We start from the raw sequence: 19,496 nt of genomic DNA, 5'->3' as shown, positions 1-19,496 counted from the left end.
TGGTATCTATGTCTCCTGATCACGTTTCTTTGAACATCATTTGGATTTTCAGGGTCTTTCACTGTTAAATATCATATTCCAAATGTAATTTTCCCATAATATAGTTCATTCATGAGGACAATTAAATCCTTTGAATTCTGACATGATACTTCAACTATGCAACTTCAGACTATATTAGGTTCTTAGTGGTTAGAAAAAACCTTTTTGCTTATTATTAAGCTTGTGGTTAAATAGCAACCCCCCCTCCCCCCCAGGTCTTTTTCAAAACAGATTCTCTGTCATCCTGTATTTGTATGATTGATTTTTAAAATCTGCCAAGTTTTATTTTGATGGTTTTAGCCCATCTTTATGGTCTGTTGAGATCATTTTGAATCTTGATTCTACCATCCATCATATTAGCTATACCTCCCAGCTTTGTGTCAATCAGTTGACAAGTATTATCCTTTATACTTAAGGCCAAAGGGCCAGTAACAAATAAAATGTTTCTTAAGAAATTCCTTTATCCACTCAGTCTGAAACTGAATGTAACTCATTTACCCATTCCATTATGGAAAGCAAATACCAGTTACAGTGTCAATATAAGAGAAAGAATAAGGTGTTATGGGATATGGAGGCAGAAGAAAACATAGATTTACTTCATATAGCATAGTAATATTACTGTGTGTCTTCTAATATCTTTTTAATTTCATCAATATATCTTATAATTCACAATTTAATTTTATTTATATATAATCTTATAATTCACAAGCAATACTTTCACAGAGAGATTGGCGAAATGAATGATATACCATCTCTGTTCCCATTATCCAATCCTTTATCTAACTGAATCTTCTAGTTTCTATGCAAGCATTAACAACTAGAGTCAGATGCTCCCCCATAACAAGCATCCTGAAAGGTGCTATATCTACTTCAGAAACACACCAGAGCTAAGCATTACTGTTTACAATGTTAGGACTTCTCTTTCTTATCTTATGTCTTTATTATACTGCAGATGGTATAAATAGTTCAGGGATTATAGCTTCTGTTGCTCCAAGAGCTCAGAAACTGTTAAGTGATCAATGAAGTTGAGCAAATCCATCCTAATCATACCTGATATGTGCTGAATTAACATAATCTTTGTCATTTTCCCTAGAGAGTGGGGAGTGACACTAAAATATCTGTGTCATTCTATGTCTAAAGGACAACATGAATAAATAATAGTCTTTTGGGCAAATTCTTATTAATCCTAATTTTTAGAATGCTTATCTAAAACATCCTGAGATGTTTCTGTGAACTTTTTAGATCACATGATTCTTCTAGTTGTCCCTGGCCCTGTTTTTCCATTTGATCATGCTTATGTAAAACTTAAATTTTTCTTTTTACCTCTTATACGTTGACATGGACTTGACCACCATCGCTACATTAGTCTAAATTCTTACCATGATACATTTATATTACTAGAGCAGCTTCCACTTAGCTTCCCTCATTTCATATTCCTTCCACCTTACCCAACAATCTATCCTTCATTCCTTTAAACTTGTATTTTTTACTAATTAAAAAAGCTTTCCTATTACTTTCTAACTCCTAATGCATCAAATCTGAAATCTTCTGACTGGATTTCATAATTTAGCTAATCTTACCTTTCCAAAGATTCAGTTCCATTCAAGAAATATTTATATATGTATTATACTTTAGGAAATGGAAATAAAAAGAAAAAATGTTCTGCTCTTAGTGAGTTCTTACCTTATTAGAGAGATAACACAAGAATAATTACAGAAAGAGGAAAAGAGAGAGAGGATCAAGTATCAATAAATCATCAATTATCAAAAACATTAATCTATATCAACATCTCTATCTAGAGATGAGTATAGTATGATGACGAGTATACTTATCTCTATATTTATTCTTATCCTAGTATCAGTAGATTTTGATATATCTCGATCTATCTAACTTCCAGTTCTTCACATAATTAATAAATGGATATTGACTGATTGACTGGAATAAACTAGAATCAGTGAGAAGAAGTGGAAGATCATGGAATCTTATATTTAGAATTGGAAGGGAGCTCAAAGGTCAATAATTTCCTCATTTTCCAGATCATTGCTGTAGTTATGAGAAATAAAGAAACCAAGAATTAGGTTAGTGTGGGGGGGGAGGAATTAATAGATAAAAAGGGATTGATGAAAGAGATGTTATGGTCTTACAAAAGAGAATTATTGGTAATTGACAGGATACAAAGTTATAAATGAGAGGGTGAGTAAAGAACCAAGGATGTCTTTCAAAATTGTAGGCCTATATGACTAGGAATATCATAATTGGATTCTAGAAGGAAGATGTGGGCCATGAGGATAAGATGATGAATTATCTTTGGAAATATTGAATTCAATATACTCATTTGAGTGGAAAACTCCAGCAGCTAATTGATAACAGTTATTTACCATTACTCTCCAACATGTGACCCTTTGATTTATATAAAGCAGTTCCCTTACTCTTCCAATGACATGTCCTTTTCATGTATTTTCATCTACTGACTTTACATATGAGAAGACTAATGTCTGGAAAGATGTAGCAATATGGTCAAGGTCATACTAGTAGTAAATAGCTGTTAGGATTTGAACCCTGATCTTTTGTCAGCAAATATATTGTTCTTTACATTTTCATATTCTTATAAGCACTCCTCCCCCCCACCGAAAAAAAACCCTACAGGTTCATACAGAAATATAAACCATGGCTTTGAACTTACTAATGTCTAATAGTAACCAGTTATACTGACCAATCATAGCCACATGTATGCCAATTTATACATATCATTTCAAGTATCAACATTGGTATGCCTTCCTTAGATATCATTAAATCTATTGAACCTTTATGGTTTACTCATTTGGTGGTAGAAAAAAGTTAAAATATTTAAAGATATTATTAGGCTACTTTGGTTCATATTGCATACAGCACAGTTATGGTTCTGTTATTGATTAGAACCATAGATCCTGAATACAAAATTTTATTTTTATTCCTTCATAACTTTAAGATATGTTATATTTGAATACAAATGTGTCACCATAGTTTGCCTCAAAACTATATTTCAGAAATGTCTCAGAATCCAGAAAATCAGCAAAGTGTCAGCAAGACCTAAATTTGGTATGGCATCTGAAGATCACAAGATTACAGTCTTATGTCTGAGAGAAGCCTAAAAACACAGTTGTTCCGAAATGTATGTGCAATGAATATACTAAAAACAAGACTGCAGTGAAATAGATGGGTTGTGATTGTGAGGCAGCAATAATGTGAAATGTCAAAACAGGTATGTGCTCCTATAATACTGTTTAGAATTACAGTAGATCAGAAGGAAGAAAGTGTAATGCTATTTGGCATTTGGCAGTATTAAGTGAAATGCACGAACCCAATTTTCTTTTATGTGCTATGTTCTAGGAGAAAGAAAAGAGCTGGTACAAGAACAGCCTAAAGAGTCAGTACCAATGAATTGGTTTTGCTTAAAACACTGTACTAGATACTTTTATGTGGGAATTTTGGTTGAGAGAAATGTGCTTTAATTGCCATATTGGAATAAAATAGTATATCCCAATGATTATGGGTTGTTATTTCTTCTTCCTCAAACTTGGAAAATGAAAGAAAATCTCAAGTCTACTACCATTTTTTATGACCCAATGTGAAGTGCCAGAAATATTTCCTTGTTTGGTTTGGGTAAGGTTTGTGCAAAGCATGCTTATGGGATATATCTGACACATATGTCAGAAGGACAGTTGAGAATGCATATCTGGAGCTGAGGATAGAGAAGAATGCTTTATATATATACACATCTAAGAATCATCTCCAGAAAAATTCCATGGAAATTGAAGAAATTACCAATTGAAAATGTAGAGAGAATAGACAAAGGGGTCTTGGATGGAGCCTTGACATATACCTTTGCCTAAGCTGGATAATTTACTTACAAGAGACCTAAGAGAATGTCTTTAAGAAATAGGAAAAGAAGTATAATTCAACATTGTCATGAAAACTCCAGGAGAAGTGAATATTCAGAGAAAAAATCAACATTGTCAAATTCTACAAAGAAAAAGAAGACTGAGGACTAAAAAAAAGCCATCATATTTATTTGTTTATATCTGAGTGTATGTATATCTGTGGGAAGAGGGATAATCTGGGAAGCATTAACAAAGAGAGAGAGAGAGAGAGAGAGAGTCACGTCACAGACAAAACTCACCTGAGGGAGAACTTAAAAACAATGTAGGGGATCTAGTCTATAGGATTACATAATTCTTCCAGCAATCTTCAGTAGTCAAGAAACAAAATAAAAAGTGAATGATGAGAGAAATACAGAGTTGGAGAATGGAGATTGATGAGGATTGATGATAGAAGAATAAAGAGATTTAAGATTTAAAGACAATGGATGGCTTCCTCTTAATTATTATGTCTTTTCTCTGTTAACCATTTCCTAGTTATCCCATTTAGAACTTTCCTTCTGCATATTTATTCATATGTAAATTTGTCTCTTCCACTAGGTTGTGAGCTTAGGACAGGGACTATCATTTACCTCTTTTTGTGTCACCAACATCTAGCACAATGCCTGCACATAATAGACACTCAATAAATGTTTATTGATTGATAGAAAAGTTGAACTGATTAGCTACTAATAGAGGTTTTGAAGGAAGTAAATCAAAGCCCAAAGAGAAAGCAGAGAGAGATAGATTGGCTGGAGATCAAAAAGGACATAAAGATTGGTTTTAGGAGGAATCCCACCAGAAAATTTGAAAGGACAGAACATTGTCAGGTGGAAGATTTTGAGAGTTATTGACTGTGGGGTTGATATGATTGTGGATCATTACCAGATTAAGGGTGTGACCATCCCAGGGATAGTAAAGGCACATATCATGAGAGCAGAGGATAAAATGCCAATAAAGAAGTAAAAGATGCTTAGAGTGAAGAAAGAGAAGACGTATAGAGTTTGAAGTGGAGGAGATATAAAAATGAAACAAGGTAAGGAGGCTGATAAACTGAAGGTTTTTGAGACTTTAAAAAAAACTAAATTGAGGAGTTTGTGAAGGAAAGAAAGATTTGCTTAGAAGGTACTGTTTTGCTTAGAAATGAAGGAGAAGGGGCCAGTTCACTGTTGCCAGGATTTGTTTTTATAATGTACCTCCAAGGAGAAGATGTTATGGAGAGACAGTAGATCTGTGAGCATGAATGAGTATCAGGAGATACGATTATTCTTTCTCCTATCCCAGCCTACATGAGCAGGCACTATCAGAAAAAGTACCCCAAATGTATGCCAGTAACAGTTACACACTTATCAGAAGAAAGTCAGACTTTGATAACTTTAAGGAATTATTTACTCATCCTCCCATGGGCAACCAGGGCAACTACATCAGGATCTTTTCCCCCCTGGAGTTATCAGTATTTTGGATATATTGATAAGGCTGCTGGACATATTTGTATGTTTCAGAAAGAAATTATGGAAAATACTTAGGTGGAAAGAGCTCTGGTATTAACAAGAGAAATATGATTTTGAGTCCTATGTCTCACAGTAATGCCAATATGTGATACATACTACTAGTCACTTAATAAATGTTTACAGATTGATTAATTCATGAATTCCCTTTGAACCATTAGAAATTTACTTCACCTCTCAGTTTCGGACTTTTTAATCTGTGAAATATAGATATCTCATCCTTAAATAAATTCCTAAATTGATCCCTACAATAACAATATACAGAAATTATTTTGTAAACTGCAAAGCTATTCTCACAATTCTGCATACCCATATACACAGTTTCACATGAGATAATTTGTGCAATGTGTTTTCCAAATTTAAAAGTACTATAAGCAGTTATTGCTACTACTACTAATTGCTATGGCTACTACTACTACTACTACTACTACTACTACTAATAATAATAATAATAATAATAATAGTGATAATAAGAATTTCTATTACAAAATAATAATAATGCTATGTCTGACTGGCAGATAGAGAACAAGATCCTACTAAAGAAAATTTTCAAAAACTACTCATTCCTTCAACCATTAAATAAGACTTTGGCATTTGTTGAAATGATAAAGGAACCTTTGCCACTAAAAATAGGCTCCAGCTCTTGTTTGCATATGTAAAAGACAACCCTAAAAATTATCTGGCATAAGTTCATTGATCAAGTTTGTGTTACAGAATGCAAAGCAACTTAGTTTTTGTTTTTAAGATAAGGGGAGGCAGGATTCAGGGAATAGAGCAAGTCCCTTGACCTGCAGAAGAGAACAGAATTATTTTGTTGTTGCTTTTGATTTGTAAGTGTGTGTGTGTGGGGGGGGGGGGGTATAGTGTGTTTTAATGATAAGTAAACACAAGCTGTGTTGACAAAACCAATTAATTAGAACTTTCCAGACCTAGCTGAGACAGCCTTCCTTGGCCGCAGGAGCAGCTGCAGGAACCTGCCAATGAACTTATATGACTTCAGAGATTGAAGCCTAGACTATTTAAATTAGGACAAAAAGAATACCTTCACTCTGCTTCTTAGAATTCATTTTCTGAAGAAACTGAATGCAAGCATTATAAGGTTAGGGTAACCACAGAAATCTGTCCTCAAAGTTATAAGTCACAATGGAAGTTCACCCAACTCTGTCTTACAAAGTTAACAAAGTTAAATTGGGAAATTTATTTCCAAATCTATTAAACAAGAAAATTTACAGTAAAGAGGAAAGAGATAGGACGAAGCTTTCAGAGAGAATACCTAATTGAGATTTTGCAACTATTTTGTCTCCAACTCAAAAATTCTATCCCTATTCTTGAAAATGACAAGGCCATTTTACTAATCAAAGGAAAGTAATATAGTTAAAAGAAAATAAATATTATAATTATATGGGTCATTCTACAGTTAATCAAGTTCAGTACACTATCTGTGACAGTGACATAATATGTCTAACCCCATCACTAACAACTATCCTCTGAGATAATCTCCCCTTTACACGACATATATATCTTCCTCTGTATGTGGTTGTTTGCATGATTAGATTGTGAGGTCCTCATATTCAATGTTTATGCTTTTACTTCCCTAGTGCTTAGCAGGGTCTGGCATATAGTAGACACTTAAGTGTTTTTAAGTGTCTAAGTGATAAAAACTGAAGATGTAAATAAGATGGAAAAATCCAAATTTCCCTGAATTGTGGGTCTATCACCTACAAAGAATGAATAGAAATTAAGGAAATCAATATGAAAAAGGAAAAAAATTAAAGAAAAATTCTGAGTGAAGTTATTGAGACGTGAAAGGATGACATTAGTGTGAGAGACAGGGTTTTCTACTTTGGATAGAACATAGAAGGATAAACATGAAGGACATGTTCTCCATGAAAAACACAGAAGATAAATATAGGATACTACCTGGATGTGAAATGCATAAAATGCTAGGCAAAAGAGTTTGAATTTTATTTATCCTTGAATTTTATTCAAAAGGAAAAAAAAAAACCAACTGGAACAATAGCAAAGTTTTGAGCAGAGGAATAATATAATCAGATATATAGATGCTAAAGATAATTCTGATTATAAGTATTCAAGTTAATAGCTTGTGGAAATTAGTATCTACAGTAGGGTGAATAGTTAGAATATTCAAAATAAGCTTTGTTCTCATCAATTCGGGATACTCTCTTTAATGGTACAAAATATAGCTAATCCATGAGACTCCATCCTATGTACTTCTTGACTGTATCTTCCCTTAAGTTCACCACAGGGGGTTCACAGAAAATTCTGGCGGTCTTCCATTCATTCACCATGAGGATGGACACACTTGATACACAGAACATCACTTGGTTAGTATATCTTCTTTTCGATCATAGTTCCTTTTGATGACAATTTTTATACCAGTTCTTTGTATTGCATCTTATGTGTTGCAACATGTTGCCACCAACCATGCAATTGTCCAATTTCCCTTTGAAGAATCCTGATATTTTAATTAATCAGAGACTATTTTATTCCATGAATCACCATTATATAACAGAACTGATAGAATGCAGGAATTAGAAGAGAATCCCTTTATTTCACAGAAATATTTGAAGCTAGGAAAGGTGCAATTCCATTTGCTTTCTTCTCTTCCATTGTAACACCCAACTGCCCTTCAAAAGAAATTATTTGTTTCTGGATGACTGCCTCTATTGGTCTATGGCATGAAATTCCTCCAAATATACAAAACATATGTTCTATACTGGAGATTCACTTCTAAATCCTTATAAGCAGTTTTTTTTTCCTATCCCCAGAAAATGACTTCAGATAATAAATTGTCATCTACAAGCAAAATTGTAAGCAAAACATTTACAGTAAAGTGGGAGGAGGGCTGAGGGCAGAGAGGGAAAAGATTAACAAGCTGAGAACATGTCCAATTTGGGACAAGCTCTGAACATCCTGGGTAAGTGAGCTTTTCATTTCTCAGGAAAATATCCTCACCATAGCATGCTTCTTTGTTCAAGGCACTTAATACAGGCTCCTTCATCATGATAACAGGATGTCAGGTTTATATTGCTCTTTCTTTAATGATCCTAAACTCCCTGGAAGTGGGAATGCAAGCTATGACAAGTTACTGAAATTAAAAAAAGAAAACTCAAACTCCAAAGTCCTTTCTCAAATTTTTATTATTCTGTGCATTGTGAATTTTAAAGAACAAATTAGCATAAATACAGGAAATGTATAGATACCCTAACAGCATTGGGCATCCCAATTATGTTACAGTGTAGAAAAGGTTCTCAAAGAGTATTAGCAGGAGGATTCACTCCCTTCTAACACACCATAAATTCCAAAGGGCTTGTGCCAAACTGGGTAGATTGAACCTGTTTATTAATATTTGGAATTCTGCAAATGAGTTTCCTAAATGTTAAGTATTACTCATTTACTATTTTATAGTATTTTATTGCAGAAGACACCAGCCCCAAGTTTCTTGGTGCCCTCTGTAAAACCATGCATTGCTATGCCTCAGGGAGACTTACATAATCTACACATCTGGGGGTAAAAGAAGGGAGGAGGAAGTAGCCAATTAAGGCAGGATCTGCTGATCTTGAACATGGGTCTGTCTGTAGGAGCTTTCAAATGAGCCTTTGTTTATATTCTGGGATCTGAGCTGCTGTGCAACCTCAATTTAAGAATGGAATTTGTAGCTTCAATAAAAGATCAGAAAACAAAGATTTAAAATGAGAACTAAGGAATAGGTTAAGGAGAGAGGCGTAAGAATATTCATTTGGGGTATTCAAGGTAGGTAGGTGGTACAGTGGATATCACCATTCCTGGAGTTAGAAGGACCTGAGTTCAAATTTGATCTTAGACATTAGACATTTACTAGCTATGTAACCTTGGGCAAGTTAAACTTGATTGTCTCACATCCAGGGCCATCTCCAGTCATCCTGATTCATAGCTGGACCCAGATGACTCTGGAAGAGAAAGACTGCTCACTTAACACTGCACCCCTCACTCAAATCTAATTCATGTCCTTGTCATGGCATCATTTCCCTCTTGTCATGATCTTCTATGAGAATTAAGGACAAACATCATCATTCATCATCTAAGTTAAGGAATTTTCAAAATCTATTTCTTTTTAGTATCCAATCTTAGATAGTAATATATATGCATATGTATATGTATGTGTATTTCTTTGTATGTATGTAAGTATGTAAAGCACAACTGGATAGTAGCACAATGTTGGGCCTGGAGTCAGGAAGAAGGAAAATATCATTGAGACTTCAAATCTGGCCTCAGACATTTATTAGCTGAGTGAGTCCCTGGGCAAGTAATTTAACCTTGTTTTCTTCTATTCCTCATTATTTTTTACCAAGGAAACACGAAATAGGGCCACAAAGAGTTAGACTAAAAATTGATTGTGGGTATGTATGTATGTACATGTATATGTATGTATTATATACCTATAATTGTCCTAATACTTTTCTTTCTGTGTTTATTTTGTGATCACAGTTAAAGAAAACGTGTCTTAAACTATAAATGATTGAACCAGACATTTGACTCAGTTTCTGCATTTAAAAAAAATTCATAAGAACATAAGAAACATGTCAGATGAGACCCAGCCAGATCAACATATTCCATTTTTATAATGCTAGCAAGGTGAAACTTCTCGGAAGGCTTGTCTGCTTTCCATGACATCATTTTCTTAGAGAAGCCATGTGTAACCCAGTAAGGATCTGACTCTAAGTGCTACTTCCAACATTTAGTAGCTCTGTGACCTTAATTTACTTAACCTCTCTGGGGTCTTAACTTCTTCATTTGTAAATTGGGGGGGGGGGGGAGGTTGGGGGAGGGAAACCTGTACCTATGATGCCTCTTCTAGCTCTAAATCTATTTTAATTTGATTTGAGGCATACTCCATACTTCTAGTTTCCTCCAATAGACCATTATCTTTGATAATTTACCTAAACCTTGGTGTTACTTATGTTTTCATCTATCTTTTGAGGAAATTAGTCCTTTATGTTTGTTGTTCACTGTGTAGATTTTATTCTGTAAAATAGTGCTTTAAAAAAATCTGTCATGAAACCACTTTCAAGAGGTGTCCCTAATCTCTTGGTGACAGGGTAAAAATAAATGAATCCCTAGAACCAATAAACTTTGTGATTTTATAAACCAGGTTATTATATACTTGCTCACCATCATCATAACAGTCTTCATCTTTCCAAACTAAAGCCCAAATTTTTATGTCTATTTTCATACTAAGGTTCCTTTATAATTTAATTTGTCCATTCAGAGAAGTGCCTTGATATTTTTACTTAAGTATTTCTTTTAGCCCTTAACCTATCTATAGCCAAACAATCCATCCTTCTACTCCCACTCCATAACATAACATTTATTTTTTAATTATTGTGAAATTGGATGTTTTAGCTTTTTTTTTTTGAAAATCTGAATAAACTGACACAATGTATTTTTGCCCACATGAATTTTTCTTCTCAAAGAACTCTAATAGATTAGTTAGGCAATTTTCCCTTTCCACCACTACATTGCCTTTTTCTTCTCTAGGTCATGACTGCTTACAGGTTCAATGATTCTGTTCTTTAGTCATTTCCTCCAACTTCAAAGAGCTGAAGTGATCTTTTGTCTCTGGTGTTGTAAGTGATGTTCTTTATATGAACAGGAGGCCCAATAGCAATTCGACAGCCCTTCTACCCAGTGAATGTTAGAAACTACTGATTCCAAATTGGGTCAATGATAATACCTTTTTATTCTTAATCCCTACATAATATTTTGCTCATAATTTGTATTCAGTCTAAGTGATTTTCAAAAGTTTAAAATCTAGAGGTCCTATGTATCTACAAGTAATACTATACACACAGAATTTTCTGGTTCCATAATCTATAATTCAAGAACCAAGTGATCCCCTTGATTCACTACTAATTTTTTTTCTTCTAATGGCATGATAATATTACTTTTTTCAGCATCTTGTGGGATACTCTCAAATTATTTCTTTTGCCCTCCTGATTCCTAATTTGAATCCAGGCTATCCTTAAAGGAATTATTTCCCATGACACAAGTTGTATATATTCTTCATTATGATGATAGATTTGTTTCTTGTTTCTTCTATATTAAGTTACATTTTCCTCTGTCCTTCCTGCACCATGCAGCTATGTTCTGATTCATATGTTCTTCATTATTCACTTACTATACAGTCCCATTTCAGACATGCTAGACTTAACCTAAGGTAAAACAGTCCTTTTTAGTGGTTTACCACTCCATACATTGTCTAAAGTTAAATATCTAAATTAATTTACCTCATTGCTATATTGCATAGCATTTAAAGTACTCAAAGGCAATAACTATTTTCTTTTTTTAAATTATTACAGGTAAATACAATGCCTTGCATGTAGTGTGTACCTAATAAATGCTTATTAAATTGAATTGAATTGAATTGAATTAAGATCACTTGACTGGAATATTAAGTCCAAGTCAGAAAAAGAGAACACAATCATTGATATGTCTTAAACATTATAGCCCACCTAACAAAAGACAACTTAATTTTTTTTCAGTTATAAAATATGATATATGTCCCCTGTTAAGGTAAAACATATTAAGTATCAAAGCCATATAGCTTGAAGTTAGGCAGAAATAATGCAAGTGAAAACAGCAACAAAAACTGAACATTAGAGAGGAAGACAAGTTATCCTGATAATATTGACCCTGACCTAGTAAGATTTTATAGCCATTGGTTATATCTTTCGACAGTTGTGAAATTACTTCTTCAAAGCTAAGATTTAGGAGAACAATTGAAAAAATTCTTCATTATTGGCACAAAAAGAATTCTACAAATATTATCTGGTGAGAGTTATTTCTAAGAATAAGCTGCCTGGTATAGAAAGAATTTTGCAGAATATAAATTGACTTGGGAAATTATTAATGTTGCCAAAACAATAGAAAAATAACACTACATGCAAGTGAGATAATTGAATTGCACCTTTGGTAGCAATGGTTTATGAAAAAAATATTACATGTATCCACTGGCAGTTTTTTAAATAACAATAATTACGAATATTGAGAAATATCAACAGCATGGAATGAACATGAAATATGTGAATGTGCAAGAAATTTTGCTAATGAGATTTTACAAGGTGAACAATTGTTTTGTGCTCTTTACTGTTCTATTTATGTTGACGGTAAAATCAGCAAAAATACTGAAACAGAGAAAGGAAATTCAAAGTTGGTCCAGACATTAATAAAATTGGCTACTGAAATGGAAATAGTACAACCAGTACAACCAGTACAAATGAGTAGAGATGAAGCAACTGGCAGTATCAAGTTTAAAAGGGGAAAGTGGAATGTGTGGATGTATGTATAGGTGTGTATATGTAATTATGATTTATTTTCCTTATTGACATTAGAAAAGGGAAGTCAAATAACCCAAGAAAAATATACAAATAATGCACAGTTCCAGAGCATATATACAGTAAAGTAACTCTTCAAGTTGCAGAACTGTTTTGAAAGTTATTTTTTCTACCATGTCACCAAAGAAGAATTTTCAGGTTCCATTAAGTATTTTAACAATGGATCTCAAAGAATTCAATGCCTGGAGACAAAGTGAGTTTTGAAGATCATTCTGATTTCTGCTGTTATTCACCAATGCTAGGTTGAGAAGAGGCTACCCTGTTTGTCATTTTCTAGCTGTTTTCCATCTCAATCCTGTTATGAGAATGAGGCAAATCACATTAAAAGTGCATCAGCTGGAACTTCCTGCCAAGATGGTGGAGAGAATACAGGTGCTGTGTACTTCCTCAATCTTACTCTCATCAGATTTGGCTTAAAGTTAACATACATACACTCAATTAAGTTAAGAAACTTATCTTAACTTTCAAATATTAAAAGGGGGAAAGGGGAGAGGGGATGAAAAGGGAAATGGGGAGGAAAAGGGGAACCAACAGAAGGAAGGGAAGGAAGAAGGGGAAAAGGGAAAGGGGAATAAAAGGGGGAGGGGGTTGGATATAGGAAGGCAAACACTGAAAGTGGTAGTCAGAAGCAAAATACTGGGGAATATGGATAAAGGGGGAAAAGAGGGAAAATACAAACAGAGAGAAGATAACATAAAGGGCAATAAAGAGTTAGTAATTATAATTTTGAATGTGAATGGGATGATTATCCCTTAAAATGTAAGTGAATAGCAGAGTGTATTTAAAACTAGAATCCTAAAATATGCTACTTACAAGAAACTCATTTGAAGCAGATATATATATCTACATATATATATATATATATATATATATATATATATATATATATATGTAGATTAAAGGTAAAAGGTTGGAGTAAGATATATTTTGCTTCAGCTGAAGTGAAAAAAGCAGGGGGTAGCAATCCTTATCTCAGACAAAGCAGCTGCAAAAATAGATAGCTTTAAAAGAGGTAAGGAAGAAAACCATATGTTCCTAAAAGGTACCATACTAAATTGGTATGAACCCAATGGTACGGAATTCAAATTCTTAGAGGAGAAATTGAAGGAGTTACAAGAAGACATAGACAGCAAAACTCCACTAGTGGGAGATCTCAACCTCCTGATCTCACATCTACATAAACCTAACCATAAAATAAACAAGAATGAAGTTAAGAAGGTAAATAGATTGTTAGAAAACCTAGGCATGACAGACCCATGGAGGAAACCGAATGGGGTTAGAAAGGATTATACTTTCTTTTCTGCAGTACGTGATACACAAAAACTGATTATGTACTAGGGCATAAAAACCTAATAACCAATTGCAGAAAGGCATAAATAGTGAATACATCTTTCTCAAATCATAATACAATGAAAATCACATGCAATATTGGGCCAGGGAGATATAGACCCCAAACTAATTGGAAAATAAAAAGCATCATTTTTAAAGAATGAGTGGATCAAGCAACAAATTATAGAAAGAATTAATTATATCATCCTAGATAATAAAAACAACATAATGAAACAACATGCCAAAACCTTTGGGATACACTCAAGGCAGCTGTCAAGGAATATATTATATATTTAAATGTTTACATGAATAAATTATAGAAAGAGGAAATCAATGAACTAAATATGCAACTAAAAATTTAGAGAAAGAACAAATTGAAAACCCCCAATTAAATGGCAAATTAGAAATCCTAAAAATTAAAGGAGAAATTAATAAAATTGTAAGCAAGAAAGCTATTGAATTAATAAATAAAAGCAAGAGTTGGTTTTTATGAAAAAACATTAAAATTGTTAAGCCTCTGTCAATTTGATTAAAAAAAAAGAAACACAAATTGCTAGTATCATAAATGAAAAAGTGAACTCACCATCAATGAGGAGGAAATTAAAGTAATAATTTGGGATTATTTTGCCCAACTCTATGCCAATAAATTTGATAACTAAGTGAAAATGGTTGGATATTTACAAAAATAAAATATTGTTCTATTAGAAACCAGGAGGGATGGGAATTAGGAGAAGCCTGGAAGGATTTGCATGAACTGATGCTGAGAGAGATGAGCAGTACCAAAAGAACATTGTACAGTCAAACAGCCACATGGGGTGATGGTCAACCTTAATGGACTTGCTCATTCTATCAGTGCAACAATCAGGTGCAATTTGGGGGTATCTGTGATCAAGAATACCATCTGTATCCTGAGAAAGAATGAGGAGTTTGAACAAAGACCAAAAACTATTACCTTTATTTTTTTTAAAGTTATCTTATTATGGAATTTTGCTTTCTATTATACTTTATATTTCTTCCTTAAGGATATGATTTCTCTCTCATTATAATGAACTTAGATTAATGCATACCATGGAAACAATGTAAAGACTAACAGACTGCCTTCTGTGGGGGGTGGGGGGAGGGAAGCAAGATTAGGGGGAAAATTGTAAAATTCAAACTAAATAAAATCTTTCTTAAAAATAAGTTAATGGGGGGTGGCTAGGTGGCACAGTGGATAGAGCACCGGCCCTGGAGTCAGGAGTACCTGTGTTCAAATCTGGCCTCACACACTTAATAATTACCTAGCTGTGTGGCCTTGGGCAAGCCACTTAACCCTATTGCCTTGCAAAAACCTAAAAAAAAAAAATAAGTTAACAGCAAATTTCACACATGGTGAAGCCCTCTAATCTAATGACCTCAACAAAAAAAATGGGTGCATCAGCTGACATGTGTCACCAAAACTGATAAAAGAGTTAGATTGGCAATGTAAGGATAAGAATGTGATTTCTAGGGGTATGTTATATGAACTCCTTTCTTGAATTTCTTCTTTTTTATGTCTTGTAAATCAATTGTATGAATTTTAAAATGAGAATATTAATACTCTTATCATATATAGAATCTTTCCTTTGTAGAAAAATCAATGCCCTGTATAATCCAATGTGTTTTACATTTTTAAGTCAATCAACAATTATTGATCACATTGAACCAAAAAAATAATTCAAATGTGTTAAGTAATAATTAAATTAAATCATATATTTTTAAAACTGTTTTAGAAATGTACAATCAAGTTGATGATCATTGCAATTGATAGAATTATAGCAAGACATAATTTTATAATTTTGATTACTTAGATACATAATTGTAAAAGGTCTAAAGTATTTTCATAATGTCTTCAGAGTTGAATAAATCTCAGAAGAAACATTATTAGATTAATGTCATTTATACTACAATTGTCTTACCCTGATGCTTCATTGTAGAATAAAGATAACCTGAGTTCATTAAGACATTCCTATGTAGTACTAGCTTACATTGATAGGCTGTGATTGAAGCACTAATTTAAAGTCAATAGAAATTCATCACCAGTGATTGGATAAAAGTCATGAATTTTGGAACTATGAAATATAATGTGATCCTTAATTGTGTTTATCTCCATTCTTCTTCCAGCAGAGTGGCAGAAAATAGAACTGAGGGTTCAAAACATTTTAGGCTACATTTGAATAAATTTAATTGTTGGTAAGCATTTCAGTAGTATTGGTTTGATTAATATTCCCAGAGGTAAGAGGGGGGGATGGGGAGAGCAGTTTAGAGGGAGAATATATACTAATAGCATTGATTTTATTTAACTGCTTTAGCTTGTTACAGAGCTCTCATGAAGTGGGAGTAATTTGTAAATATCTGGCATAGTAAAACATAATATATCAATAAAACATTTTTAAAATTACTAAATGAAGTCCTCTAACACATATTCCATAGATATTCTATGAAACATTTAGGAAAGACTATACACATACTATCACACATGTACATGTATTCATAGAAAGAAGGCAACTATATCTAAAACTAGAAATCATGTAGCCCAAATCTTTCATTTAACAGATGAACAAAATGAGGCTCAGAAAGTTAGTTACCTTTCTTCATTACACATTTACTTAGCAGAGGAGCCATGATTGGAATCTAGCCAGTCTCCTAGTCCCCTGCTCTTTTCACTGTATCAATGTACTTTTCAAATTCTCAGAAGGGGAAAATAAAATCTCAATTTATTTCTGTTTCTAAACAAATCTCATTCAAGAATTCTGTAAATTGAATTTTGCCTTAATTTTTGAAATACGTTTTACTGATTTTTTTTAGGTTTTTTGTAAGGCAATGGGGTTAAGTGGCTTGCCTAAGGTCACACAGCTAGGTAAGTGCTTGAGGCGGAACATGAACTCAGGTACTCCTGACTCCAGGGGCCGGTGCTCTATCCGCTGCATCACCTAGCTGCCCCTGAAATACATTTTAAAAAGAAAAATACCAGCTCAAACTTATTGAAATCCACTGAGCTGAATTTTATAAGAACTCTATTGTGATGATTTTTTAAAAGAATATGGATTTGTGTTTTAGCTAACTAAACACTGAGGCAGCTAGTACTTGCCCTGAAGTCAGAAGACTCATTTTCTTGGGTTCAAATTTGGGCTCAGAAACTTACTGAGTGATCCTTTGCTAGTTAGTCACTTAACCCTGCTTGCCTTAATTTCCTCATCCTTAAAATGAACTGAAGAAGGAAATGGCAAACCACTTCAGTGTTATTGTCAAGAAAACTCCAAATGGAATGATAGACACAGCTGAAATTTAAAAAAAAAAAATATTAGTTTAAATGAATTAACAACATCAAAATTTTAAAATTACTCTCTGGTTATTAAAATCATATCTATCAGAAAACTCTGCATAGCTAGTCCAGACACACTTTATCCTAGTTTAAAGTTCTGGCTATGGAAAGAAAGCTTTCCCTAGGAGCCTCCTCTTACATCTTAGACTTTCTACTGAAGAGCTGGTCTCTAAAGAAGGAATTTCAACTGTTGCAAATTACTCAGTTAAATGATAGTAGTAGTAGGTCTAAATCATAAATAATCTAATCCAGGAAGGAGAGAGAAACACAAAGGATTAAAAAAAGGGAGGGGAAGACATTGATGGGAGAGATAATATGAAAATTATTTCTCCCATATCTTATTTAGGAGAAACAGGACAAGGAAGAAATGAGAGATTGGGTTGAGATGGGGATCAGGGTGAGCAGTAGGAAGGGAGGTGGGAAAGCAAGAAGAGAAAAGAGAGACAATATTTAGAAGGAAGTCATCAAAGAATGATTAAATTTTATTGTCATTTCCTGTTCAATTCAAAGAAGTTTTTTGTAGGACTATATAAAACTAGAAAAGAGATTTTTGTGTAATTTTTTCTAGAATTGGGAATCAAAATGTTTATTTTTAAATGAATATATACCCCCCCACACTCAATGAAACCATATAACCTTCAAAGTAACTATAGCTAGAGTCACTTATTTTCTCTTCTAGTAGTACCTATAATTGTGGAAATAAACATCTCTCTAGAAGTCTGACAGAATCCCCTGCCTAGCTGCTGCCCAAGCTTTCATTTGGCTACCACTGATTCACCTCACCAACCAGTAAATGGACAAATAGTCAAAGGTTCTTTTTTCCTAAAGGAAAGTGAACAGAACTAGTGACCCTAAAGAAAGATTTATATTTCAGAAAAAATTAATAATAATAATACACCATGACTCAGGGGAACAAATACTTAAATGTTATGTTTCTTGAAGGTAAAGACTACTTCATCATTTTCTTTATATCTCTAGAGCCTTTCAGAGTACCTGACATCCCTATTAAACAGGTGCTTAATACTTGTTGAATTGAATTGCTTCATGATTTGAGTCTTTCTCACACATACAGATGATGAGAACTTTGAGATTGTGCCTTTTAGTGCATAAAAAGTCAATAAGTGATAATGGAAAGAGCACTGAGTGGTCTGGAGTCACAAAGACATAAAATCAAATATGACTCAGACATTACTAGCTGTGTGACTGGGCAAGTTGCTTAACGTGGCTTGCCTCAATTTCCTTATCTGTAAGATGAGCTGGAAAAGGAAATGACATATATGACTAATATATCATTCCAGTATCTTTGCAAAGATAACTCCAAATAGAATCACAAAGAATCAGACATGATTTAAATGACTTAATACTTCTACCAAACTTATACCTAAAAATATTATTTTCTATAGGATATCTAGTCAGTGCTCATCCAGTTTTTGTTCAAAGACCTCTCTAATAAAGAGCAGCATTTTCAATTACCTTAACAATCCTTTTCTCCTAGAAATAAAAATATGTTGCTAACTTCAAAAACCATGTTTAGAAACCATGTTCAGAAAAAGAAATGGATGAAATAGTCATGAATAATAATATTTATCATTTACAAAGTTCTTTATATATATATCAACCAATTTGATCCTCACAACTTTATGTGGTAAATATTATTATTATCCATATTTTACATATGAGGAAATGAAAAGGAAGGAGAATAAGTGACTAACTTTAAATCCCACAACTACTAATTGTCTAAGGAGATAATTCAAAGCAATGTCTTCCTGATTCTAAGGCGGCTCACTGTGAGAAATTAAGTCACATTAGTTAACAGCTCTCCTTTATAGATATATTATTTTGTCATTTCAGTAGATTCATGTGAACACTTCAATCACAGTTAGGATCACAACCCTTCCACACCTCTTAATGCTGTGTAGTTCTTATCCACATCTTTCCATAAATTCTCTGTGGAGAAATTATCTAAGACCGGAGGTACACATCATTC

This window comes from Macrotis lagotis, chromosome 5 (assembly GCF_037893015.1).
Source record: "Macrotis lagotis isolate mMagLag1 chromosome 5, bilby.v1.9.chrom.fasta, whole genome shotgun sequence".
Lineage (NCBI taxonomy): Eukaryota > Metazoa > Chordata > Mammalia > Peramelemorphia > Peramelidae > Macrotis > Macrotis lagotis.
Note: the sequence above shows the minus strand (reverse complement) of the source record.